The 26,080-nt window shown below is 41.8% G+C and overlaps 1 protein-coding gene across 5 annotated transcripts in view; it reads left to right on the top strand.

The window, feature by feature from the left end:
- LOC147658650 (uncharacterized) overlaps positions 1-26,080 on the top strand; it is a 129,241-nt gene that overhangs the window by 55,295 nt on the left and 47,866 nt on the right. The window contains exon 1 of one of the 5 annotated variants that reach the window (XR_015292887.1): positions 3,088-3,359. The exons of the other annotated variants lie outside the window; for them this stretch is intronic. The gene's annotated coding sequence lies outside the window, so the exon portion shown is untranslated. Of the gene's footprint in view, positions 1-3,087; positions 3,360-26,080 lie in introns of those variants that run through there. 5 annotated transcript variants of the gene reach the window in all.

Here is a 26,080-nt window from a genome sequence, read left to right as displayed (position 1 = left end):
TGAAAAAAATTAATTTTCGTACGCTTCGATCGAAAGTCGTCATCCTTCCAGTATAGTGCTGTATAATATAAATTTGGGGCGCGATTTAGGCACGGTTCTCACGTGACAGGCAACGGTACGATTCGATTTAAAGCCACGCATTACATCCATCATTCGGTTATAACTGGAAAGGTGGGGTTGCGATGAAAGCGATTTGCTTCGCGATTATGAAACAACTCTGGCCTGCCACTCGTCCTGTACCTGCCTACGATCGCGAATATCTACGTGCATTGCGGCGTCAGCGGCAGCCGCAACAACGCAAATGCAAATTTATTGTTATTCGATTACTCGATTCGGACCCCCGCGTGGGCGTTAATACTATACATATATATGTGTCACCACCGAGTTTCCACAGAGCTCGATATCGAGTTCAATTTCTGTCTAACCGTGTCCTTAAGCCGCAGTCAAATTTAAGGGACAGCGATATTTTAAGGGGCAGTCGAACTTAGGCAAGATAATTGTTTCAACATCGTTCCAATCTCTGTTATAGTTCTAAATTATATTGGTCTTAAAAATCTTGATACACTTTGGAATAAAAAGCGAATAATCGAACAAATTTCCTTCCCTTTTGCTCGCACAAAATTATAACAATTCGCCGCGATTGTTTCTTACAACAAATGTATCGAATTTTATATCGAAGGGAGGCATATATTGATCTATACTACTTGAATGAGACTCAAGTGTAAATTGTGCGTAAGGACAAGAATTTCGAGAGAGATTGATTCTCTTCGAGAAAGAAACAGTTTGTTTAAACTTTCGTTGTATTGTAGATTTTGTAATGTTCGAGGAGGAATAGCGCGTTGCACGGTTAGAGAGTTAGAGAGTCGACAGTAGTCTAGTTACATCCCTATCCGCTCTCCCAAACATTTCATCCCCCGGAGCTTTCACTCGTAAAGTAGAGATTTGATAAGAAAAGCGGCTTACGGCACTTCTAATTTTCCCGCCGGCTCGGCAAATATTATGCATACACCGTAAATCTATGTCTCCGCGAGAGGATGATGTATCGTCGACCTCGACCTCCGTTGAAACTTATAGCCGATAGCGGCAAAACGCGGAGGGGGGAGAAGGAGGAAGAAGAAAGGAAGAGCAGGGTCGCGTATACCTGTGAACTTTGTGCCTGCGAACGAGAAACGAGTCGATGCGAAGGGCAACGTTGCTATCGTCTATACTTGTTCTAAATTTCTCAACAATGGATTTGCCTCGTGTCGCTGTTCTATTAAACAACAGAATCGAATCGCAGCATCGATCGGCTTCGAATTTTATTTATAGGAATAGGAATAGATTTAAAAAACAAAAAAGAAAAAAATAGATCAATGTCTGATCGAGCGTAACGAATCTATCCATCGAATATTGCGTTCACACACGGAATATCCCTGCTTGGAATCAGATCGCGTCTAAGAGAAGTCTTCAGAAAGTTAGCTGCGGCGCTGTGCTCGGTGTTGGTGGCGGATGTGGGAAGGAAGTTATGAAGTGCGAGCATCCGTAGCACGGCGTAGCACTGCTTTATAAACGACTTTTCGTGCGAAGTTTACCGGCATTCATCACCGACGACTCGACCTGTACCCCCACGCCCATCCCCTCGCCAACCGCGCAACCCTTTATCCTTCCATGACATGAACTCGGCAAACGTGGGCCAAAATGGTCCAGGGATAAAAACACGAGGGGGAGGAAGGAACAATGAAAACTGACCTCGTGTGGCGTCACGCCGTTTCTTTGATCGATATATAAATAAAACGTTCCCGAAACGTTAATGTTCTCCCCGGAAGTGAAATGTTTTCCATTGACGAGTCTCGCGTTAAAGCGAGACATTTTTCTTTTCGATTTTTATTCTCCGCCCAGAGATAATGGAGATAAATTTCGAAGAAAATATATAAAATAAAGGACAGGATAGATGGGAGGAGGAGGAGGAGGAGGAGGAGGAAAGATCGTATATATTTCTCGCTCGAAACGTTTTAAACGGATTTAATTAAAAATGGAAAATTTGTGTACAACAATTTGTGGTATAATTAATTAAATGGAATAAGAAGATAAGAGAAATAAAAAGGGGCAGATTTCGGGAAATAATTTTTTTCGACGGTTATTTTTAGAAAGTTCGAGAGTGCGTTTACAATGAACGTCACTGCGAGTTAAAAGTTTATTTTTTATTTGTTCGCATATAGCGAGCCAGGAAGCGAAATCACGATAATAAATGTTGTCACAGCTATCCGGAAAGCACTCACGCGGCCTGTCTTGCATTTAATGCGGTGCAAACGTAACACGGCTTTCACTCAGATGGTTAATGAAATTTTTCGTTCTCGTGTTCACAGATAAAAGTAGCGAATTTAATTCTTTTTTACGAAATCTAAATGCCGAAGCTTTATCTGTGATTTTTTGATTACGATTACTTTAGATTTCTGTTCTAGACCGCAATGAAACTGTTTCTTTGCCTTTGATTTTTGTTCGTTGCACTTCCAAATTTTTCAGAAAACACGAAGAATTTAATATTAATATACACCGTTTCTCGTTCCGGTTCAGTTTTACGTCAATACGGTTTGTTTTTTCCCGAAAAGTAGAAAACTTTTTAAAAGAAACGAGAGTACGATTTAAGTCGAGAACGCTTCAAAGAGAGCGGCGAGGTTAAACATATTTTCAAACTTATTTACCTTTACATGCTCGTCTAAATGAGTTTGCTAAAAAATAATATAAATTTTTACTCTAATCAAACGAAATATGATATTAACGTAAAATATTTCTTTTCAAAATGATGTAGATGAAACGTTCTTCACGATTATAATAAAATAAATAAAAAAAATAAAAAAATATAGGAAATTTCTTTCGTGCAATCTTTTCGTAATACGAAGAAAATTAAATTAAATTAGTCGTTAAAAAAATCTTTAAATCTAATAAAAGTAAGAAAATTAATATTAATTAATATTTATTACAAATTACAATATCTATTCATAATTCACATTAATGCCTTATTTTCTTCAATTACGATATTATCACATTATAATAATGTTATACATATTACATACATATATATATACATATGTTTATAATTTACGCTTAGTTGCTGGAGACCGATCGCTAATATCGACCGCTAGGCGGCTTCGGTCGCCACCGTGTTCTCGCTATCGATATCGATGAGTCAGTTATATAAATATCCAGCCCAATTTACGATCAAATCATCGAAACTTTATTTACCCGAGGTGACGCTGAAAGTAAGAAGAAATTTGTGTATATAGTACGTGTTCTTTGTTTGAGTGTATAATTGTGTAATTGTATATTGTGAAATAATTACGAACGATCATCCGCCCATGGAGGATTTACGCTGTATTTCGGTGAGTTTCAATCGCAATATTATTATTCTTTCTATATGAATGAACTCTTGTTGCTTGAATATGTGATAAATTTGTTGTGTAAATTGTGGACGAATGGAGAAATTGCTTTACAATTTTTCCTTGTACTATTCTCGATACTTTGCAATTCAGACGCGGTAAAAATAAATAATTCTCTAAATCATCGAAATTCTTCGAATAAATATTTCGACAAAATAATTAACCGCGAACATTATTCGAAACACTATTTGAAACATTATTTCAAAATCATTGCTCGTTCCCTGAAAAGGCTCGTTTCCCAAACCATCCTCGATCGAATTCACGATTCAATCGCGACACAATCGATTAAATTCGCATACTACGATACTCCGCTAAGTAGAAACATTCGATGCACGGCCATCTCCAGAATTAATCGACGGCAAAGCCAGAAGAATTAGCGCGCTCGCGCGCCCGTTGATCCAACATTACACCGGCATTAGATTCGTACCGACTGAACCGAGACCAGAATTATTCGTTTACCGAGCGTGCCCTTATTAAATCCCATGCCCGTAGCTGCGTTGTTTAAGCCCGTCAGTCGCATTCACAGGATTCAGGGAGACGGGAAGTATGGTACGATTGCAGAGAGAGCGCGGATGAAAATAATGCGACAGTGGCGGGTGGATTCAAAGGCTGGTTACAGTGGGACAGGGCTGCCATTCGCGGCGTATGAGGGGAGGTAGATGGATAGATAGACAGATAGAGAGAAAGAGAGAGAGAGAGAGAGAGAGAGAAAGCGCGGTTTGGGAGCACGTTCCAAATCTCGGCTAATTCGGTCTAATTTGTTCGCAGTTAGATTGGAGCGCCAAGAATTATTCAGGGGCTGAAATTGTTGGCGGTTAAGCGAGCCTCGCAAAATCGTACGGGAAACGGTAGGGCAGGGTAGGGTGGTTACTGGGAAGGTCGAGGGCGAAGCGATGGGGGAGTATTGGGAAGCGGGAAAGAGGAGGGAAAGGAGGCATCGTCCAACCAAACTCGATTCAAAATTGACCGTATTATTATATGTCCTGACCAGGCGCGGAGGGTTAGACCGCAACGCGTGCTACCTCCCGTTTTCCGCCGTGTTCTCTTCACCGCCTCCCACGCTTCTCCCCCTCCCTCCCTTTCTCTCCCTCCCCGTGTTAGGAGAGATGGAGATGAGAGCCAGGAGGAGAGGTTTCGGGAAACGCGGTCGGCCGAGCTCCGCGGAAACTATGGCGAATTGTAGCAGAAAGCTGCCGCGTCGAATTATTTCCGACCGCAGGCCACGACCATTTATAATTTAATTACCATGGCAATTCCCGGAGCGACGTTGGTATCTGTGTACACACGTATCGGGCAATCGTACATATTCCGTCGTAATGTTTCAGGTAGGTCGCGTCGCGTAGAGTTTCGGCGATCGGCAGAATTTCGTCGGAATCCTTTGATCCTAGACGCGATTCCGTTCGAGTTAATTTGCCAACTCGAGAGCTTTATTTTCGAGTTAATCGAGTGGAGGGTATATTTTATACGTGTAATCCTGTATTCGTCGTATCGGATCGATCCTTTAAATTAAAGATAGAGGGGAGGGAGGGAGGGAAGGAAAAAATTAATCCACGATGAAGTGGATTAATTCGATCGATAAAATTATTCCGTATTTTCAAATTCAGATCGATGATAACCGTAGATTATTTGTAAACTTGAATCCTCTAGTGGTGGAATTAATTTTGCATTTCTCAAAGGATCCATATGTACGTATAAACTTTTGCGAATACTGTGACCCTCGACGCACAACATAGATCGTTGCATCTCGATTCTTTAACGTGGTACATGGGCGAGCAGATGTGTACGTGAATGGAGCATTAGAAATGAAGGGGGGAGTAAGAGAGAGAGAGAGAGAGAGAGAGAGAGAGAGAGAGAGAAAAGGAAAAGAAAACGAGGTATCCTCTTCGTCGTGGAACTTTGAATATAAACCTAGAATCAGGGGCGTCCCGTGTCGATTTATTCACGTGTTTGTTCACGGTGGGGAAAGTTTTGCGGTTTGTCAGCGCTTTTAGATTAAGGGTAAAGAAGAAAGGAAAGGAGAAAAGTGGCCAAAGACGAGGGGGGAAGGGCATCGAAACCTCATAAAACCCTTACAAATGTCTTCGTTTGATATGCTCCCGTTCTGTCCTCCTAAAGTAGTAAAAGTTACTTTTAGCCCGATAATAGCTTAGCCCAGTGAAAGATATCTCCGATCATCTTTACGGTGCTTTGATATGGGATTATTCCCTTTAATCTTTCTATTTTTCTCCATCCGCGTGTAAAGATTAGAAGTAGATATTTATAATTTTCTTATCGATATTTACAAATATCGCAATTTATTATTGCCCTTTTTTTTTCTTCTTCTTTGCGATATACGCGATATTACAATAGAAAATTTCTTTTCAAATCAACCAACGCTGGCCATAAATTTCCACCTACTCAGTTTCCTAAGAGTCAAACAGTGTTGGCAGCAATTCTCATTGGCAATGTAATTGCTAGGCGGCTCGAACCGAACCATAAAGTTTTAAACTTAGAGAAGTTCCCCCTTTTGCTTCCTCGAACGTTCCTCGACATAGCTTACAGTCGACTATTCAGCATAGTCGAGCACGGGAACACCGATCTCGAAGTAGAAGAAGAAGAAGAAGAAGAAGAAGAAGAAGAAGAAGAAGAAGAAGAAGAAGAAGACAGAAGTTCGTATTCCAAACAGAATTCGTTAGCCAAAGTCCACGTTGTTCTTTATTCCAACTGCAAATGAACGTCTTTTTTGTATTAAAGTATCCATTTCGTATCAAAAATGTCGGGGAAAGATTGAAAATATAAAGCTGTGAAAAAGAATTTAATATATTTCGATCAATTACGAATAAAAATTCGATATAAATTTAATCAATCGAGAACGAATTTATTTCTACGTTTTGACATTTAAAAAATTTAAATTTATCAGAATTATTTCACACGTGTAAATACATACATTGCATAATTTATTACACGGTTAGTCAATCGAAATAGGTCTTTTTTTAAAGATATATTTTTTTTTCTGGGAAGGGTAGAATCGATACTTTTCCTCGACCTTGGCTCACTCGTTTTTCTCATCTGTTTGTCGTTACCTTTCCCAATTTCGTTGCTCGCGAGGACGTTTATTGGCATTCCTACGATCCATTTTTCCCCTTTTACACCCATCATATAACTTGACGGCGTAGGCGATGAATTGACAAGAACAGAACGACACAGGAGCACGTTTCAATTTGAATTCAGGATAGCCAACGACGTCGTAGTTTCACGGTGCAATATCGTGGAATTCTTGACAGTCCGTGAAACTGATGCTCGTAACCCGTAAATAACAGGGGGGACACACTAGTGAAAGCTAGAAAGCCGGAATTTGGCCGCCTTTATTCTAAAAATCTTCTTAATAAACCGACCTCATTCTATGAATAAACGTTATACAACAAAGGGATTGTAAAATTTTACAATTTTAACGTCGTTCAATTAATCGTTACGTTGCACGAAGGCCTCCTTTTTCCTTTTTTCTTTTCTCGGAGAAAAAAGAAAAAAAAAAGAAAAAGAAAAAGAAAGAAACCCTCGTCTACTACATTTTCACAATATAAAATTTACGATGAGATGATGGAAAAATATTTCATTAACTCCTTGATAACCTTCGAAGTAACCTTAATATTTCCTTCAACGTAACTTTCTACGCGATAAACTCTATCCGCTTTGTACTTTAAATTGCGAGGGTTCCTTTGATGCATTCTCATTCCTATTCTTCCCCCCCCCCCTCCCCCCTTATAATTACGAAGAGAATTGTGCAAAAAAATTGTTGTAATTTCGTATTAAAGGGGCATTGAATTTTGCAAGTGATGAACAATTATAGGATAATAATGGATACCGTGTTATTAAGGTATAACGTAAAATAATTAATGCAACGTTTTTAACGAGAAGCACAGGTTCCTTTTGTGAAAATTTATAATTAAAAGCGAAGAGCAGAGTTAAGGTGTTTGAAAGAGAATTAGTTTAGATAAACAAGATCTATACGTACCATATATACATATTCTTTTCGAAGAAACTTCCGGGATAAAAATTTTTAAATATAATATACATCTCTCTATTTATCGAGTGATGCTCGATATTCCGTCGAATTATATTTATCATTAATTAAATTAACGATTAACGATTACGAGTGAAATATTTGATTATCTGTCGTGATAAACGATTAAATTTTCATATACGTCCAACGTATAATTTCAATAATACGATTGATAATAGATGTATAACTGTAAATTATATCAATTATTAAGGTATTTCTTTAATCGTCAATTGGACTAATGATTAACCGTTATTAAATTCTCTTCTGTTGAGAAATTAATAATATTCGAATCTAACCCGTATCAATTTTATCTAATATCAATATTAGTTACTACCTAATATTCGTTTAATATGATACGATCTAATATAGAAGTTTAATGAATAATCGGTAATCATCAATTTTATACGATGTTTACTCGATCGAGCGTTAATCATCGTCGTTTCTTTTTAATCAGTGATTAACGAATAACGTCAATTTCTTTCGATCACACGAATTAATCAAAATACATTGAAACGTCGAACGCTCGTTAAGTAAGCATTTAAGGGGAAACGTCAAACATTTTCGAATTGAATGTCAAAGTGAATTTTTTCTTAATTCTAATACGTACGCAAGAGAGTAAATTTCACGAAATTTTCCGGTTTCGCAGTGGTGGAAGTATTTTACAACCCTCTTACGTTCTCCCTACGTTTCCTCCTCTACGTAACCTCCCATCTTTTTCCCATGCTTCCTTCAGCTTTTAGAACAAATACTTAATCCGGATAGCAAGCACTTGCTTAAGTAAGTACTGCCCATTCAAAGCAGCCTCGTTTTTACGTACGAAGGCAGGTCTTTTCGATCTTCCAATCTCTTTCTTTATTTTTTTCCGAATAGCCTCTTCTCCCACAATTGTCCAATTCTCAAATTTCGCACAATCTCCCGATACCGCGGCACTTAAACCTTCTTTAAATTCCACAGAAAATCCTTTTTTTTTTTTTTTTTTGGATAAAGAAATAAAAAATGTTCACGAATGGGTGGAAATTTTAGAAATTTTTCTCGATCGAGAAACGTTCCTGATTTCCCCCCCTTTCCTCTCCTTCTTCTTCTTCTTCTCACTTGTATTTCTTGATTCGATTAACAACAACACGAATTTCTCAAACTACCACGTGCTAATACGTCGAAATAGCGTAGGGCTAATGGCTTTTGCTCCCCCATTCATTCACCGGGGATACGTTCCGCGATATTTAAGATCTTTCACGAAGTTGGAGAGAGCGTACAAATGAATAACACGGGCCAATTGCCATGGCACGATAGGTTGGTACGATTTGAAAGCCGCTTACGCGCGCTCTTCAACATTAGCATACAATGCCATGGATTGCCATTAAGTATAATCCTGCGTTTATTCGCGGTGGAAGCTCCGTGCATTATTTTGCTCGAAAACGAACAGGGTCGTGGAACGCTTCGAGTTCTCGAATATATATATATATACATACGTATAATCTCTCTTATAACATTCGTTATATAAATTAATTCGTTAATAGGAAGGCAACTATTTCAATCGCTCAGGGAAGATACGAATGAAGGGGAAAAGAAGCATTTTTTTATATCATTACAATTTACGCGTGTGTGCGCGAAGCAACGTTATAATCATATACGCCAATAAACCTTATTGCTATTATTAAATTATCGATCCGCTATTTGATTCTCTAGAATCGAAAGGGAGATTGAAATCGAAGGAAAAACAATTCGGTTCGATCCGCTACGAAGATAGCGTGCGAGCTAAAGATTATTATCGCGATTTCAGACGTCAGGATTTTAATCATCACGTCGGGATAAAACAAACGAATATACGGAGCCTAAGGCTTGTGTAAAATGCTTAGCAGAGGAGCAATTACCTCCCCCTCTCCTGCTCCTCCTCCTCCTCCTCCTCGAGTAGTAGACGCGAGGGTAATAGCAGAAACCAGTTGCCAGACAATTAACGAGGCGCATTAGTCCCAAGTACTCCATTTTACGCCCTTAGAAATGAAAAATCGAGGCTCACGGCGTAGGGGAGGGGGAGGTTTCGATTTTCGGAAGACTACAGAAGACCTGGAAATGGAGCATCTCATTTAGCAAGCTGTCCAAACTATCATTTCGTCGCTAAGCTCGGGCTTCAAGTGCGACCATTGTTTGGGAATGGCGCTTGGGAACGAGCGACGAAGTGAAGATAGACTCAGACACGGGAGCCGCGTCATTACTAAGGTTGTTGATGCCGGCAGTTCATTTCCACCTTCGAATCTCCAACGAACACTCCTCTCTCTCTCTCTCTCCCTCCCTCCCCTTCGTGTCTGCCCTCCTTCCTAGTTGCCGGCAAGGGCTCGAGAAACGGAAGTTGGATCCGAGACTTGGAGACAAAGCGAGAAGCACAGGCATCCGGGGTAATCCTGCAGGAGAATGTGACGTAGCTTCCTTCCTGTCACTTCCTCCCCCACTCGTGAAAGTAATTGGGATTTTCGAAAGAAAACGGGGGCAGGGAAATAGCGAAAACCCTTGAGAATACCCTTAATTGTTAATCATTGCCCTTGATAATGAATATTATATCATGACGTATGCAGAGATTCTCTCTCTCTCTCTCTCTCTCTCTCTCTCTCTCTCTCTCTCTCTTCTTCGATATGCGGTACACGAAGAAACTCGAGTGAAACGAACATTGCTAATTAATTTCTAGTAGAGACGGTGTGTCCACGGTTGTTGGCTACATTTTACCGATATCGCGGGTCCGTGCTATTGATCGCGCTCGACGTTATCCCCGACTCCTCCCCCATCTCTTTACGGCTTTGGTCGGGAAACTAGCGGGGTCCAACAACTAGAGAGGCTATCAGGCGAGCCGGTGCGATCGGAGAGATCGAGATCCGGCTGTGTTTCCAACGCGGCCGACTACAAATAGGAGATAGTCTTGGAGCGAGGATAGGTGGAGCGGGCTCTCCCGAGGGCTTTTTGCTTTGTGTCCCAGTAACGGTGGCGGTGGAGGGGGGTGGGATGGTGGCGGTGGTAGCAGCAGGAAGGTCTCGTTTAACGACGAACGGAGAGCCGGTCGAACGAAACCGTAATTAACCGCAGTGAATAAGCTTCCGAATTTAATTAAGGATATTGAATGGTAGCTGGGTAATAACAGGCGGCCCCGACTATATTGGCTGCGGTGTCACAAAGCTAGGCAGGGCACGGCACGGCGTATCATGCTCAAAGCTCGTCCGAGCGGCGCTTTGATGTGGTCGCGGCCAGTGCGAAAGCGCGAAGCGCAAGCAGACACAGTGTACGAAAGCCGAGGGAGGAAGCGATCTGGTAGTAGGGCCACGTAGGAGGACCACCGGGGCTTATTCGCGGACTTCCTTCCTTCCTTCCTTCCTTCCGTCCTTCCTTCGGTCCAACTTGGCCGAAGAAGTGGCAACTTCTTCGTTTCCCGCGGATCGAGTGTAACCAACTCCACTTCGGCCTGGGACCCGAACAGTTTTAGAGGTGTGTAACCTCAGGGAAGCGTTCCTGCTCGAGTCGTGCAAAAATACGCCGCTTTTTGCAACTTATCCGTTGTTGGTCGCTCAGTTGGAAAAGAGATAGAACGGATCGATCGGATAAGTGAAATAAATCGATTGCTATTAGAAGGAGCGCCGGTCACGATTAAACGAGTCTCTTTTTCGAGAGTAGAAAAAAAGGAATTTGCGCCTTGCATTTTTCTTTTCCCCCCTCATCCTCGCTACGTTACCTTTACCGCGTGGATTCTACAAGTAGAAACTAGTTCAAGTTGAAATGAACTTTTGTAAAAAAAAAAAAAAAGAAAAGAAAAAAAAAGAAAAAAGGAAAAAGTACTTTCAAAGAAGAGAGAATTGTTTTTTCGCCGTTCTGCCTCTTTCGATTTTCGATTTGTCTCCTTCGACAAATATAATAAGGAACGCCTGATGAAACAACTTTTTTTTTCCAACAAGAGTCCAGAGGAGAGTGTAGGAAATTTTAAATATAATTTAATCGCGTGGGTGTTTGCCCACGTACGGGAACAATATTGCCGGGAGAGCAGAGAGAGAGAAAGAGAGAGAGAGAGAGAGAGAGGATTCATCGATGGTCGAGGACAGGATTTAAGATTCCCCTTGCATCGCGAGGCGAAGGCAAAGGGGAAAGGGAGAGCGAGGCAGAACGAAGATCGAGGGATGCAATCCCCGCAGAGTGACGTTAGCTCCCTCCCCTCCCCTCCCGTAAATAGTATAAATGGCACGTAGCAAGACGGGGCGCGTCTTCCTTCCTCTCGGTGTCGAGGACGACCGACCCCGATGCGGCGGTGCAGCTGAAAATTAATTTATTGGAATAGTAATGGAAAATGTGCTTCGTGAGGAGGGAATGGGAATCCGAAAGAAATTACAGAAATGCGTTTCCTTCCTCTCGAAACCTTCCATCGATTCGCGCGACTACGTAGCTTGGGAGGGGAGAGGAGAAAAGGGTCTATCTATCTATCTTATTTTTAAAAATGCGATGTTTGTGTAATTTCGTAATTTCGTAAAAAATCGCGCTCGTTATCTTCTTCTCCCTTCTCTCGAAATTTCATCTCTCATCGGGTGGGGGAGGAGAAATAAGCCTATATACGGTTTAATTTAAGAGACTCGGGGGGGTGCGGAGAGGCTCGAATTACTCGAAGACGGGGCTCCATGCGCGAGAGAATAGAATGGAACGGAACACAAAAGGTTTGAGAGCGGAGAGAAGGCTAAGAAAGTGGTGGAACTGACACAATTCGGCTGCTTTGACACGAGATGTGCCATAATGTGCGAGGACTTAAAGGAGGGGGGAGGGGAATACGATCCCAAAGATCCCTGTTTATTGTCTGGGAAACTAACCCTTCCTCCCTTCCCCTCCTCCTCCTCCTCTTCGCGACGAGCTTTCGGAACAACGAACTCCTCCTCCTCCTCCTGCTCTCCCTGAACCGAGAGATGGGGAATATATTTCCACGTACAGATAAATTTTCCACCGCATTCCTGATTCATCTTTCGACCGACGAATACGTCGTCTCCGTCCAATACTTCGTCCCATTGCGTTTAATAATAATTTACAGTTCGATTCGCGAACGCGCTTCGCTTGGCTCGACTCTCGATCGTTCGTTCATCTGGGGAGGGAGGGGGAGGATGAAGATATTTATTACGAAGTGATCAAATTTGATCAGAACACCGTCGAAATCGAAAGAAGGCCGCCGGGTTATATTTATCGATTAATTGGCGAGGCAGGGGGAGGACGATGAATTTGGGGGGATGAAAGGAAGGGGTTTAAGATAACAACGAGAGCCTGCCGCTAATTTGCACCCCTCCCCCCTTCGCGCTCCGCCGAGGGTGCGGAAAAAGAGGTGCGGGAAGGAATCCTCTCTGATTAAAACGTTATTTATTACGTCGAATTCTTAATTTCGTCGAGGGTGTAGCCGTAATTAAAGGGGGGAGGAGAAGGGAAGAAGGTCGGCCTCGTCGAAGAAAAGTTAAGATGGAGATGCGAGAGTGAAATTAGTTTGAATACGTAAAAGTCCTCTCTTCGCGACGTGGGTGAGAGAGGAGGGGGGCGGGGGCGGATGGGGACACCATATGCAGTATAATTAAACGATCCTACGCAACGTACTAACTGTAGCAATATTTCCTTACACTCGTAGCCTACTCCTCTCCTCCCCCAAGCGCGCCTAGATTCCCGCGTTTTAATATAGCAACAACATTTAACTGGCGCTTTACAGCGCTTCGAGGCAAGACTTTACCATCCCCCTCCCCTCCCCTGCGCCGCACCACCACCAGCAGCAGCAGCAACTTGTAACTTGGCGTAAACAACTTCTTCGCAAACTTCTCTCCTTGCAGGCACCTTCGGCTAGAATTTCGAATTTCTAGCTACCACCACCACCACCTTACCATCCCTCTGTCTTCTCCGTCTTCCACGAGCACCGTTACCGTCAACTTCTTCCGTTCCGTTCCGTCCTTCTACCCGTTTCTTCTCCTCCTCTTCTTCTTCTTCGTCTTCTTCTTCTTCTTTTTCTTCTTCCGCGTACAATTACGGCTAGAACATGATCCTAAATAAGTTTCGATGTCTCGTCGGCGCGACATCGCCGCCTTATTGTCGAGAAGTTTTCTTTCCTTCCTTCTCCTCTCCTCCTCCTCCTCCTCCTCCTCTCTCCCTTCCTTCCACCCCATCCGATACAATCTACGCGTGTATTATTCGAAGGCATTCGACGAATACAGATTGAAAAAAAATTTATTCGTATCAAGTTGAAAAAAGTTATAGCTTTCCCCGCTTTGGAAGGGAGGGGATAGTGGGGAGGGGGGGGGAGGGAAGAATGTTTCAAATAAATTCGTGTTTCGGTGAAGATATATTTTTTTCCAACCTTTCCCCCTCATCATTTCTCCTATCTTTCGTTCCTCTTCTCTCTCTCTCTCTCTCTCCCTCCCCCCCTCTCTCTCTCCCCCTCTCTTCTTTTTTATTGTTAAAACGTAACGATACTATTCTCCCTCCCCCAACTCCCCACCGAGTAATAGTACTCTGAATAACGCGAAAGTTATTATTTTACAAAGAGCTATTTCCAATGTTTTTGTAGCGGATACTCGAAACCTCTTCACTTTCGACACGTACGTGTATCTCGTGTTACAGCCACGGTTACAGCTCGCGATTTCGAGCGCGGCCGATGCAAGGGAGGCTCGGACGATGTACAGGTATTTTATGTGTTTGTTGATTTAATTGCAATTAACCGGCTCTTTATCATTCGGCAATATCGGAAACCGGGAGATGTATCGATGTAGGGAGGGAGGGGGAGGGAGGATGGGAGGGTGTAAAACGCGAAAAAGGGAGAGAGGAGTACGAGAAGCGAATGAACCAGGGTAGAGAGAGTGTTATTTGTTTGCACGGATCTGTCTACCAGTGTTAATTAAATAGGATTTATATTCCTGCGTATCGTTGCTCCCTATACCGAAACACACACACACACACACACACACACTGGCTCCCCTGTTAAATTAAAAATCGACGGTATAATAGTGTTACGCGCGAGCGTGTTCGAGCGGAAGGCGGCAATTTTGAAATCGCATTCGATGTTTCCGCCGATATATTTTTTTCCTTTTTTTCTTTTTTTTTTGTTTTCCTTCCTTCCTTCCTTTCTATTTCTTTACTTTCTCGTTCGTATCGAACGAGAAGGAAAGTTCGTCGTTCGGGGACGGATCGACGGTAATGAATCTTGAATGAGAATTGGAAGAATTATTTTTTTCGTCGCTCGTCGACGAAAAATAAAAAAAGAGAGAGAGAGAGAGAGAGAGAGAGAGAGAGAGAAAAGTTTCGTTTCATTCTTAACAATGGAACACATTTCACGAGCGATTCAAAATAGATACGAAACAATGGGGAACAAATACGATTGCATCACAACGATAGACAACGGATTACTCTGACGCGCGCGAAATATTTAAAAAGTTATTCAATTTTGCATCTCTTTGTTCCAAAACGCGCGTCCAACGCGAAACAGTTGCGGCGAGGCGTGTGGAGGAATAATTTTCTTTTTTCTTCTTTTTTTCTCCATCGACGAACGATTTTAATAAAATGATGCGCTAATGAAAAATACCGAATAAAAATTAACGTCAGGCCGTGCCGCTTGTTCCAATTTATTTGGAACGAACCCATTCGGCACAAAAGTACTTATCAGTACTCGCGGACAACCAATTAAATTTGTTCGGCGAAGCGGACGCGAAAAATGGAAATGATGGCGTTCCGTCGAACGCGAAGAAACGAATTGCCGATAAACGCCGATTGTCGTCGCTCGCACAAAGCCTCCTTCTCTTCGTTTTTTTTTTTCTTTTTTCTCTCCCCTCCACCCCCGTGGAACGAGTCACTTGTGCACGCGCTTCGACTCGGGAGGCGCGAATAATTTACACACCTCCTCCCTTCTTCGCGTCCCAAGACGCTTTCCAAGACCACCACCCCCCTCATCTCTCTCCCCCTTCCCCCCGTCAATCACACGCGTCGCAATCGCGAAGCCAATTCTCCCGAATCGAACGTAACAATGAGGTTTATTAGGGATAATTTGCGGGGTTGAATTAAAGGAGATTAAGGGAAACAAAGAGGAGAGAGAGAGAGAGAGAGAGAGAGAAAGTTGAAAATATCGATTGAAGCTCGTCTGTCGATCTTTTTTTTTGTTGATCGGGTCCGAAATAGAAAGCGTGGTAGATCGAATATTGCGTGGAACGAATTTAGAACGAATTATCTAAATTGCCCGTTTCTTTCTTCCCTTTTTTCGATTCTTCGAAAATCGATTTGACAGAGCGTTCCTCCGCTCTTCATCTTCACCACGGTGGTCGAGGCTTTTTTTTTTTTTTTTTTTTTTAGATCAATTAAGAGAGTGTTTCGCGGTTCCCCGGGGGAGGAGGGGGGAACCAACAACGAACAACCGGGGAGGAGAGAAAAAAAAGAGGGGGGGGGAGGGGGAAGGAAGAACGAATATGACGCGGTACAGGTCATATCGACGAATCGAGTGGACGAAACGATCGCGTATCAGCGACTCCACTTAGTCGAATGGTTTTGTGGTCGGGCATTGGTCGTTTTTCCAGGTACGGGCGAAAGTACTCGTGCGAGTGCTCGCGCTCGTTGACGCAAATACGCGCGGATGTCCATCCGCGTCCATCGCTTTGATATCCCGTGTTTGTGCAATTACGCGCCACCCGTTTCCAACCGGACGTTGATCGAATTAAGGCGCATTATGAAAATCTGATTCGATACTGCGATGTCCCGTGAACGCATTTCCCGTTAATCATAGCTGCCGTTTTACGCCCTCCCCCATTTCACCAATTCGTTTATCCCTCTTTCTTCTCCTTTCTCTCTCTCTCTCTCTCTCTCTCTCTCCCTCTCTCTTCAACACCTATATTCAACAACCCCCCGCAATTTTTACATCGATCGATCGATCGATGTAAAAACGAATGCTTGAAACCTGCCTTATTTATTTATTCGTTCGTGTTTAATTTTTTTTATTCCAACGTTTACTACTCGAAAGGGAAGTGGAAAGGTAGATCGCGTCGCTTATCTCGGTCTTTCAATTTCGTGGCGCGGGGTCGTAGGAGGGGGAACAACGAGGTCGTCGTTCCGAAGGAAGCCAGCCAGCCCAGCCACGATCGTCAACAACGATCGCGTCGATGCTGCATTCCTATCGAAACACTTTTCCCTGCAAAAATGGACAAATTTCCATTCCACGACGGCGTTGCATCTACATAATATTATGCGTACGGTGAAACAAAGTGGTGCGCGGAGCAGTTTTCTTCCGCGCTGTTTTCGAAGAGGCGCGGTGAATGTTGGACCGGATATCGTTCTAGCTGCCTCTCTTATACTCACCCCGGCTTGCTAATCTAAATTAAATGAGGGGATGCTAATGATCCGTTACCCCGAAAGGATACGCCGCTTCGACGACTACCGCCACCCTTTTAATCGATTCAACGCGACGTTGTTGAAACAGAGAGAGAGAGAGAGAGAGAGAGAGGAAAAAATAGTCGCCACCTCTGCTTACGAATCGCTGGTGGTTTCGTGCAATCGTGTAGAACATTTGCCCTCCAACTTCTTCCTCCTCCCTCCCTTTTCTCTTTTTCACGCCCCCTTCTCCGCTCGAGGATCATGGAATCGAGGACACGGATGGTATATATCGGTTCCTCGATAATTCGCTTTGTCGACGATCGGTTCTCAGACCGAGCTCTAATAAACTTCTCTACTAAAGGCTGGATTTCTTCGTAATCAATTTGCGTATCGACTCGTCGAGTGTTGATTGGAATTCGAAAGAGAATTTTAATCGTTTGAAAGAAAAAAAAAGAAGGAAGAAAGAGTATTCGAGAGTATTCTTCCCTCTCTTAAAGGGAAACAAGCGCGAAATGTACTCGCGTTTTTCATACCGTCGATTTGAAACGATTGAATTTAAAAGCAAACGAGATTGATCGCGATTGGAGTTGTATCAAAGGGGAAATTGGAATAATTGTTCACACTTTAATACCGAGAAATCGAATGGGGAAGAAGAAGAATTGTCATTGAAATCGAGATCGATGAAACGATCGAAAAGAAAGGAAAAAAGAAAAATTTCCAAGTAAACAGTAGGGATTCCCGGCCTTCCCGCAACTCTATTCCAATATTTCTATTCCAATATATTCCGAGGCTAGCGTCTCTTTATCGTACGACTTGCTTTCAAGGCGCACCGCGATAGTCTCGGAATTTTATACGGAATCAAAGCGCGTCAGTTTCCTCTTTCGAGTGTCGTCCCGAAGAAGGTCGGCGCCACGGGATGTGTGCATACCGTTGCACAGTCTACCGATACCGGTCACCGCATTTCATCCGTGAAGATTCGCGTCGCAACGATTCGGGTCGGCGGAGAAGTCGACCGCTTCGCTGCTTCCCTTTCGAATCAACCCATCGTCTCGTATCTGGACTCTTGGTGTGCCGTCGTCTAAACCGACCAGTAACGATATCCGGATCTATCGCGTCGATAGACTCGAGGTACTCGATTGAGCCTTCTTCAGCAATCTACGCATTCATTATTTTTCTCCTCCTTTCCTCCTCCTCCTCCCCCTCCTCCTTTACCGAGGAAAAAAATCGAGCATGCATAAATAAAAATACAAAGAATCGATGAAGAAATGAAAATTGCCTCGTCTCCTTCGAGAATCTTCGAATCGACCGAGGAAAATATCATCGAGTGAAGGGAACATCGATCGAAAATTTGGTGTTTCCTACTGTTTTATATCATATCAAATCGACGCAACGTAGCTACTGTGTTTACATCGATACTACTCCTCCCCCGTGTGGAAGGAGGGGAGGGGGAAAAAAATCACACCGCCGATGACAGACGCGAATGGGTGGAACGCGTGACTTTCCATAAACGTTGCGAGAAAACTGCGTTGCCCGACCACTGGGGGGGAGAGAGAGAGAGAAAAAGAGCGAAAAGGATCGCGCGTCGAATCGCAAATATGCATATGCAACATCACGCCCGATCATTGATCGTCCACCGATCGTTCGATGCTTTATCGTTTAACCGAGCTCTATTTGTACCAGAAAAGTGCTGTTTTACGAGTGGCCTATACCACACCGCGCAAAACTTCGATACATCGAAGTGGTACGCCACGTGCGCATCCACGAAGCCAAGCCGTTTAAGCCCAGTGGCTGTAACGCACCGATAACGGTGTGCCCGCGTGTGCAACATCGGAGAAAGAGAGGGACAGAGAGAGAGAGAGAGAGAGAGAGAGAGAGAGAGAGAGAGAGAGAAAAAAAAAAAGAAAAAAAAAGAGAGAGAAGTTCCGACGGGCAGCTCTGTCAATTTTAATTGGCTTCACCGAGGCGTGCTAGGCCCTATTCATCGGATCAGTGATATGCAAATGCAATTTAATGACGCGATATCCTGTACGTAGCGATATCGACCGGGGTGGGGAGGGGAGGGGAGGGCCGACTTTAACGATATCGATGCTTCACATGTATAATAAATTCAATACGTAGAAAGTTTGTACACAGGGAATATTATGCGGAATTACAAACAGGATGTATATCGAAACGGACGAGCGCGTTAAACGCGCATAAGCGTTATAAACCGAGAGAGTGCGCGAGAATTAAATGAGCGAGCGTATGGAAATATCGACGTCTTGCTCGTCTTGTTCAGATTTCAACGTTGAAACTGATACGGGGAAGGGAGAGGTATCGCCAAGCGTGCGTGTAAGATGATGGAACGTAAATTAGACCTGGAGGTGTAATATGGTATATGTAAATACCTTGTTCGATAATACCTTGGTTGAAAAGATAAGATAGGGATAAAATAATTGAAAATGTTAAATTATCCCCCGCCCGTTCGAGCAGGAAATTCGTTCTGTCTAATTGTGGTTTGTAGACAGTTAAATAGGCATGGATTAATATATTTCATTCGGAAGATTTTTGGGGTAAAGGAAACATTTACACCGTTGTAAAATTACGTATTGGCGATTACTACGACTTGGAGAAAACTGCAATTATCCGACAAGTTATTATCGAGTTTAATAACGAAAGGAAGTGGATACAAATGTAGCAATTATTTTAATGACTACGATATACGTACGAATGAATTGGCGATCGAAATGTGAACAATATTAAAATGCAAATGTTCTTATATTAATTTTAAAATCAACCGATCTTGATATTAATGATTTTAAGAATAATTAAACGAAACTCAAATTCATTCGCGTACTACAAAAGTTTTTACATTTTATATATATAAAAGCAAAATTTCGAAGCAAAAAGTATATCACGTGTATCATGTTCGATACCACGCGACACCCATTTCGACCGCGTGACATCGATTCTCACGATAATCGCGAGCGAAAACGAATTTACAGGCAGGGTTGCGGATCTATCCAAGAGCCATTCAAAGGAAGAAGGAAGTTCTCATAGAATCCGTAGTAATAAATGTCTAATGTCATTCTTGTGCCACCTCGGCCGACTCTCTTCTTCCTCTTCTCCTTTCCTCTTCATCCAACTACCGACCTGTCTATCTCCCTTCCTCTAATTATCCCTTATCTATATCTCGGTCCATTTGGTTCGCAACGACGTTATCTCGCCTGCTCGGACTGAGCAGAGACGCCTCCTAATCTTATTACTCAAAGTGTCGGCCAGGGAATGAAGGAGGTTGCAACACCAGTACCGCGTGCTCCTATCTCTCTCTCTCTCTCTCTCTCTCTCTCTCTCTTCTCTTCAGCTCCAGGTTTCAATTCTCTCTCTATCATTCTCTCTATCGTTCCACCTTCTCCTCCTCCTCTCTCTTTCTCTCTCTCTCCTTGTCCCATTCGAAGGCGGCGAGCACTGACATTGAGGGATTAAACCATTGCCAATCCGACTCTAATTACGAGTAACGGATTAGTACGTGTGCACCGGGAAAGTGGCGGGCAAACGAGGAAACTTTCGTGGACGACTACGTACGTACGGGGAGGATATTGCAAATGTTTGTTCCGTGCCCGGTGTATCAACAACAGGAGTTCAACAAGGACCCATCGAAAGATAAGATTGCCGATCTCGTACGCGATACGGTTTCACGGTCCGTTCTCATCGGACGTGCTAAACGTTATCCACGTCGATGATCTCGCAGATTTTTAAAAATTTTGGATTTTTCGATCAAAGATGGAGCCAGTTGTGCTGTAGAATTGTGCTTCTTGGAAGCTTTTATCAGGCTCGAGGTAAATTAACCTAATTGGCCTTGAGATTGAGATATCGTTGAAGAACGAACGGAGGGGTTATTGTATCTAACTCTCGCGCAGCGGGGGAGGAGGATTTTTGACTAATGGTCCGTGAACTGAGATCGTTTGTCGCGATCTATAGCGGTGCCGTGCAATTCGAGGGGAGAAAATCGTCATTCGGAGTCCTCCTTTCTCTTTTTTTCTTTCTTTTTTTTCAAATTCCTCGCTGACCCGTCCACCAGCCGAAATCGTTCCACCGTATAGAAGATAAGAATCCTCGAGACGACCGATCCCGAGCTCGTTCGACCCTCAAAAATCTCGACTTTCGAGTGGATCGACACAGAAGTGCCCCCGTGCAGTAGCTTCGAAAGTGCTGGCAACACTTTCTTACATCCTCTCTCGAGGATGTAAGGGTGGGGCTAAAGGACGCCATGAAACTTTACGAGCGAACTACGTGGCTAAACGAAATAGTACGGAGCACGAGATTTAACTTTATGTCCGCCACACGCATCTCCTTGGCTGCGTTATGAGGTTACGAATTGAAGCGTATACAAAGGATGGAGTTTCTTTTTTTTTTTTTTTTTTTTTTTGTAGGAATCGTAGAAAGAAGATCGTAAGATGGTAAATTAATCGCGGTATTAATGGGCGGAAGAAGCAGGAAGGAAAAGGGGTTGGGTCGACTCTTCCGATCCGATTCTTCGTTTCGCGAGAGTGGAAAGTTAAATCAGTTCAGCGTGAACATTACAGGGTAGATGTAAACTCGTTTCGTATGACGTACAGTTGTCGTAACGATTCCCAACGAAAATTACGAGCAAGGGTTTATCGTGCAGCTTTACCGTGCCATGGTCAACGTTAATCCCTCGGTTGTTTTAGCCATTGGCTGTTGAAAGTTGTTGCGATGTTGCATTGCGCTTCTCGATAACGCGTCATGTGCTATTCGTCGTATCGACGGTTTTACACGTTGCGATAAATGTCGAACAATTAATTGACGAGCGATACATCAATTCCTGGAATATAGAAAACAAACGGTACGAAGTCGATATCAGAAAAAAAAAAAAAAAAGAAAAATCGTTTGTCGAAGACAAACGTTTCGCGAAAAGATACGATCGTAATGATGTGTAAAAATTTATCAACGAGTAATTATCCTTCTTAAACGTGAAAATGAGACGTAGTAGTGAACAAAAAAAGTATACAAATATATTTATGAATTTTAATTTTGAAAGCAAAGGAGTTAATGTACAATTGCTTCGATGTGCAAATTTTGATCGATCGTTACAATTCAATTAGCAAAACTTGAAATTTCGCATTTGACATATTATTCATCATTTCACCATGATGATCATCGTACATCCATTACAGTGTGCTAATATGATCGATGTACACATTTCTAGGATCAATAGATTGCGGGAGAAAATAATTGATCGTCGTAAAATGACGAATAATTGTAAAAAAAAAAAAAAAAAAAAAGAGAGAACGAAGCAGATACATGTTACGTAAAATTTTGGTAATACGCTGTCAATGTAGTGGGAAGGAACTGAAAGGTCTGGCAGTCTGTGAATGACGGGTCATTTCCACCTTGATACGTCAGCTGCTTCCTGCAAAACCATCGAGGTTCTTCTCATCCGAGGCCAACTTGCAATGTCACCTCTATGAAACCTCAACCCTCTAAGATCTGTCGAGAGGCGATTTTTACGAAGTGCTGTAATCGGTTTAAAAGTTCTAGGCGACGAAAATTGACAATTCTCGTCGAAAGGATTTTTATCGAAAATGATTTCTCCATCTTTTTTAATAACGCAAACCCTGTAATGATGTCACGTATCCAGCATTGAACACGTCCAAATTGCAAAATTTTTACATTATCCCATTAACATTGCGTTAACAATTTCGTATTTTCTTTCTTCGTTCTCTATTTCTTTTCTTTTTTCTATTTCTTTCCACACTTTTTCTTCTTTGAACAATTATCAAATCATACACGATCGATTTTTAGAGATCTTTCAATTATTCTTGCGTTTTAAAATATAAAAGTTCATTCAAATTTACGTTATATTGGTGAACCATCGATTGCCTCACTTGTTCAAAGAGCTACTTTATAATCCACCCTAACTTGTCCCACTTTTTCGCGAGTTTTTCTATTCCACCGAGAGACACATCGTATCTCATTTTCACACTTTGCCAACGTGTCAGAAGTTGGCCGAGGGCGGGATGAAATAGCGAGGGAAGAGATTAGATGTTTGCCTTTTTCTTCGAGCCACTATTCGCGAATCGATCCACGCTTTAACGAACTCAAAGTCGCCCCTACGTGGCGGCACCCTGGAGAACGGTTTCAGACCCTGACAGATCCGTGTAGTGGTAGTTCCCGCCAAACTGCTTCTACGGGGCTAATATTTACATTTATTAACTCTCTCGTCGTAAATGAAATTTTCAGATAACTTTTAGGATATAGCCCGAGGGTTATAAGACTATCCTGGCTGGCCGCTTACGGTCGTCTCGACGTGCTCGCCACTGAGCTTGCGCACATTCCCGACTCTTTCTCATTTTCCCCGCCTCTCTGTCTCTTTCTCGTTCTTCTACCACTGCCAGAAGCAGATTAACCAATAACTATTACTAACCGAACTCCCAAAGCATCGTTCCAGTTTGCGATTCAAAGTTACGACAACTTTTTTTTTTTTTTCTTTTTTCGTTTCACCCTCTTCCTAATTTCTTCCTGAATATCTATGCCATTATTTACCAAGAATATACGAGGAAGATCATATATTCGATTTCGAAAATTTTTCGAATATTTGGAAACGAAACAAATCTTAAGATGCGTGATATTTTTAAAAAAATATTCAATTACTCTGATGATCCCACGCTGCGTAAATAATATCGAATCTGCACGATTGCCTCCAGCACACTGACTTTGTTGGCGAAGGGAAGAAAAATACGTATTATATACATATACTGGTTGGAAAAATAAGATAAAAAGAGGGTAAACACTTTGATTGGTTTAACGAACTTGTTAACGGAGGAAACATTTCTAGGTTGCTTCGCATCCTGATACTTTTTGATTACCCGACGAGATGAATTCTTTTTACTTTCTGAGAGCAGGTGGCCCGCGGGTCATCGAGCCGGATAATGAAACGTGCAAATGGAAATGAACCAGTGCTGTGTCAGATAATATTATGACTGGCCACAGGAAAGGGCGAACGCTCAGTCAACCGGCCGCGCAGACTTTCTGTGACGCTTTTGCCATCAACGTCAAAACGTTTCGCACTCTCCACTATTCCCGTATAAATTTTCAATGCGAATCTTGTTAGTATCAAAGCATTTCACACTTTATAAAAGTACAGAACGTTTTTTCACCGTACAAAATCGAAAAGGTATTGTACATTTTTGTTTTTTTTATCTAAAAGCTGCGAGAGAAGAATTTATGAAAAACGTTCAACGTTCTGATGCGCGGTCGTCAGATTCTATCATGTTATACGTTACGGAAAATGACAGCGTGTGTGCGTTAACATTTAACTTAAATTACTCTGTCAATTTTAATACACAAGAGTAACAATACTTTTACACACGCGTGTATACAACTACATCTAGCCATAACTTTCCGCGACTTTATATGTATAAACAGTCTGTCTGAAAGTAATACACATAATATAAATCATGATTTTCTTCCAATTGTAATCATAAGATGCACGATTTTGTATCTTTATTACATATAATTACAGATAATATATGACAATTATGTGATAGTGTACAATAAATATTCAACGGTACATCTTATGCAAGAATCAATAAATTAATTAATTGTTACTTGTATAACACATTGAAATATAGGATTCTGCCGTTTCGTTTCCCTCATCATTTCCCTCTCTATCTTTGCCATTTCCCTCTCTATTTTTCCTTCCTTCTTTGTCATTCTCTTCTCTTTTTTATCATCATTTTCCTCTCTCTTCGTATGTCACTCTCATCCTCTTCTTTACTTTCTCGTTTTCCACCCTTTGTCACTCTCTCACTCCTCTGTCATTTTTCTTTTCCTCTTCTACCTATTTTGTCCTCCATTATTTTTCTTCGCCATCCACCATTTTTTTCGCCATTTTCCACTTCTCTCCTTTCGCTCAGCAACCCTTTTTTCCATTTTCTTTATATTAAAAAAAACATATTCTCCTCTCTATCTTTTTTACTATTCTTTTTCTCTGTCCTTCCTTTTCATTTCTCTTCGCATTCTTTATCATTCTTACTCTTTTTTCTTATATTTTTCTCCTCCGTTATTAATATTTCTACCTCTTCAAATTTATCAATTCCTCATCCACCTTATTTTTATCAATTCCTCCTCTTCCTTATTTTTATCAATTCCTCCTCCTCCTTATTTTTATCAATTCCTCCTCTTCCTTTTTTTCATCAATTCCTCCTCTTCCTTATTTTTATCAATTCCTCCTCTTCCTTATTTTTATCAATTCCTCCTCTTCCTTATTTTTATCAATTCCTCCTCTTCCTTTTTTTCATCAATTCCTCCTCTTCCTTATTTTTATCAATTCCTCCTCTTCCTTATTTTTATCAATTCCTCCTCCTCCTTATTTTTATCAATTCCTCCTCTTCCTTTTTTTCATCAATTCCTCCTCTTCCTTATTTTTATCAATTCCTCCTCTTCCTTTTTTTCATCAATTCCTCCTCCTCCTTTTTTTCATCAATTCCTCCTCCTCCTTATTTTTATCAATTCCCTCTCTTCCTTATTTTCATCAATTCCTCCTCTTCCTTATTTTTATCAATTCCTCCTCCTCCTTATTTTTATCAATTCCTCCTCTTCCTTTTTTTCATCAATTCCTCCTCTTCCTTATTTTTATCAATTCCTCCTCTTCCTTTTTTTCATCAATTCCTCCTCCTCCTTTTTTTCATCAATTCCTCCTCCTCCTTATTTTTATCAATTCCCTCTCTTCCTTATTTTCATCAATTCCTCCTCTTCCTTATTTTCATCAATTCCTCCTCCTCCTTATTTTTATCAATTCCCTCTCTTCCTTATTTTCATCAATTCCTCCTCCTCCTTTTTTTCATCAATTCCTCCTCCTCCTTATTTTTATCAATTCCCTCTCTTCCTTATTTTCATCAATTCCTCCTCTTCCTTATTTTTATCAATTCCTCCTCTTCCTTATTTTCATCAATTCCTCCTCCTCCTTTTTTTCATCAATTCCTCCTCCTCCTTATTTTTATCAATTCCCTCTCTTCCTTTTTTTCATCAATTCCTCCTCTTCCTTTTTTTCATCAATTCCTCCTCTTCCTTATTTTTATCAATTCCTCCTCCTTCCCTTCCTATTTCTATCAATTCCTCCTCCTTCTCCTTCCTATTTCTATCAATTCCTCCTCTTTCTTATTTCTATCAATTCCTCCTCTTTCTTATTTCTATCAATTACTCCTCCACCTCCTTCCTATTTCAATCAATTCCTCCTCCTTCTCCTCCTTATTTCTATCAACTCCTCCTCTTTCTTATTTCTATCAAT

This window comes from Apis florea, unplaced genomic scaffold (assembly GCF_048593485.1).
Source record: "Apis florea isolate Af1SG1 unplaced genomic scaffold, ASM4859348v1 contig_1789_pilon, whole genome shotgun sequence".
In the NCBI taxonomy this organism is placed as follows: Eukaryota; Metazoa; Arthropoda; class Insecta; order Hymenoptera; family Apidae; genus Apis; species Apis florea.
This window is presented reverse-complemented; position numbering and strand designations above follow the sequence as displayed.